At 40.5% G+C, this 2624-nt stretch overlaps 1 pseudogene; it reads right to left on the bottom strand.

Annotated features, from left to right (window-relative positions):
* Nucleotides 1-390: 390 nt before the first annotated feature.
* Nucleotides 391-852, bottom strand: LOC102827281 (annotated as a pseudogene).
* Between the last annotated feature and the right edge of the window lie 1772 nt (nt 853-2624).

The following is a 2624-nucleotide window of genomic DNA, read 5'->3' as shown; positions in this document are numbered from 1 at the left end:
GTTCAAACCAACCTTGTAGTCCAGTGCATTAACCCACAGCGCCACACTAGGATGAACCAAAAGACACTGCAATATATACATATAAAAGAACAGTTAATAAGCAAAATAACCTGGTTCTCCGTATAACAACGTAGACCAACTGAATACAATTGAAAGCCCAGAAATCCCCACATCTATTGTTGCTGTTGTTAAGTGCTGTCGATTTAGTTCCAACTCATAGTGACCCTGTATATTGTTTCCAAGGAGCAGCTGGTAGGTTTGAACTGCAGACTTTATGGTTCAAATCCACTACTGATCCTACAGTGCCACACCAGGACTTACCACATCTTTTATCGACTTTTTTTTTTAATTAAATAAATTTATATTTAGAATTAGCCAGCTGGGCTCAGTTTAGATGATCCCAATTTTGTTGGCAACATTCCAAGCATCGTAATCAGGAGCCATTCGAACATCTGCCTTCTTGTCTCCATCAGGCCTGATGAAGGTGGTGACCTTGGCTCCATCAGTGTCACAGAGCTGCTTTTTGATCTGGTGCTTGTTGGCCTTGACCTCCACAGTGAACACCAGTGTGTTATGATCTTCAGTCTTCTTTACAGCTGACTCAGTAGTCAGAGGGAACTTATGATGGCATAGTGGTCAAGCTTGTTTCTCCAAGGGGCGCTCTTCTGAGGATATGTGGGCTGCCTCCAGAGCTTCAGAGTCTTGGGCCGCCTGAAGGTGGGTGACATGTGGATCTTCTTTCTTTTGTGTGGCTGTGGACACCTTTCAGCTCTGCCTTCTTGGCTTTCAACGCCTTTGTTTGGCTTCAGCTTTGGGAGGGGCAGGGGCCTCCTTCTTTGTTTTCAGTACCATCTTCCTAAAAAAGTCATCACCTGGTTTTTGACAAGGGCGCTAACACCATTCAATGGGGAAAGAAGAGTATTTTCAATAAATGTTGTTGTTGTTAAGTGCACTAAAGTCGGTTCCAACCCATGACAACCCTGTATAGGGTTTCTGAGGATCAGCTGGTGAGCTTGAACCATTTGACCTTTTGGTTCAAACTGACCTTGCAGTCCAACACAGTAACCCAAGGTGCCACACCAGGGTTTCAATAAATGGTACTGGGAAAATTGGATTTCCATACGATCAAAAATGAAACAGGATCTATGCCTCACAACATATATAAAAACAATTGAAAATGGATTAAGGACCTAAATGGACAAAGTTAAACTATAAAATTCTTCAAAAAAAATGCAGAGATGATGCTGTCAGGCTGAGCTTTTTACAATGGATTATGTAATGTAAAAACAAAAGCACAAATAATAAATATAAATAAATGGAAGCTGATAAAAATTTTTAACTTTTGTTAATCAAAGTACTTTACCGCCAAAGTAAAAAGACAAGCTACAGACTGGGACAATATTTTCAGAAACCACATATCTGATAAGAATCTAATAACCAAAATATACATGAAACTTTGACAACTTAATAACAGAAAGACAAAGAACCCAATCACAAAATGAGCAAAAGGCATTGCACCAAAGAGGATACTGAAATAGCCACAAAACACATGAAAAAGTGCTCAGGGTCATTAGTTATCAGAGAAATGCAAATCCGAATGTAATACCATTTCACTCCACTAGGATGGCTAGGAGTCCTGGTGTGGTGCTGTAGAATAAGCAGCTAACCACAAGGTCAAATGTTCAAACCTACTAGGTGCTCCTTGCACAGGGTTACTATGAGCCCAAACCGACTGGATAGTACTTAAAAACAAAAACAACAGGACGGCTAAGATAAAAACAAAAACCACAAACAAACAGAATGCTGGCGAGGATGTTGAGAAATTGCAACTCTTCCTGGTGTGGTACTGTGGGTTAATGCCCTGGACTGCAAAGTTGGTTTGAACCTCAAGGTCAGCAGTTCAAGCTCACCAGCTGTTCCTCAGAAATGCTACATAGGGCCACTATGGGTTGGAACTAACTCCACAGCACTTAACAACAACACTCACTGCTGTTAGGAATACAAAATGGTACAGCCATTGTGAAGAAAAGTGTAGTGAACAGTTCCTGGAAAAATTAAGATAGGACTGTGATATGACCCAGCAATTCTACTCCTAGGTATAGACTACCAAGAAGTAGAAAACAGAGATTTATACACCAGTTCTCATTGTAGGTCTGTTCACAAAAGTTAAAAGATAGAAACAATTTAAATGTCCATCATCTGATGAATGCATAAAGAAAACATGGTACATACATACAATGGGATACTGCTCAGCCAGTAGGAGAAACAAAACTCTGATACATGCTTATATATGAATGGGGATTGGAGACATTATGCTGAGTGAAATAAATCAATCATAAAGGACAAACATTGTACAACATCACTTATATAAAAAGACAAGAAGAGGCACACGTACAAAAAGACTACAGTTTATTATGGTTTCCAGGGACTGAAGGAGCCATGGTATAGCAATGTAGGATAAGCACTGGACCACAGGGGAGGTTTGACTGCAAGGCTGGTGGTTCAAACCCACCAACTGTTCCTTATAAACCCTACACAGGGTCACTATGAGTCAGAACAGATTTGATAATACTTAACAACCAGGGCCTGGAGGGAGTAGGGAAAGGGGGGGTGGGTATTGTTAA

The sequence above is a fragment of the Chrysochloris asiatica genome, unplaced genomic scaffold (genome assembly GCF_000296735.1).
Source record: "Chrysochloris asiatica unplaced genomic scaffold, ChrAsi1.0 scaffold00080, whole genome shotgun sequence".
NCBI classification, from domain to species: Eukaryota; Metazoa; Chordata; class Mammalia; order Afrosoricida; family Chrysochloridae; genus Chrysochloris; species Chrysochloris asiatica.
The sequence above is the reverse complement of the archived record's forward strand: the minus strand, read 5'-3'. Positions and strand labels throughout refer to the sequence as shown.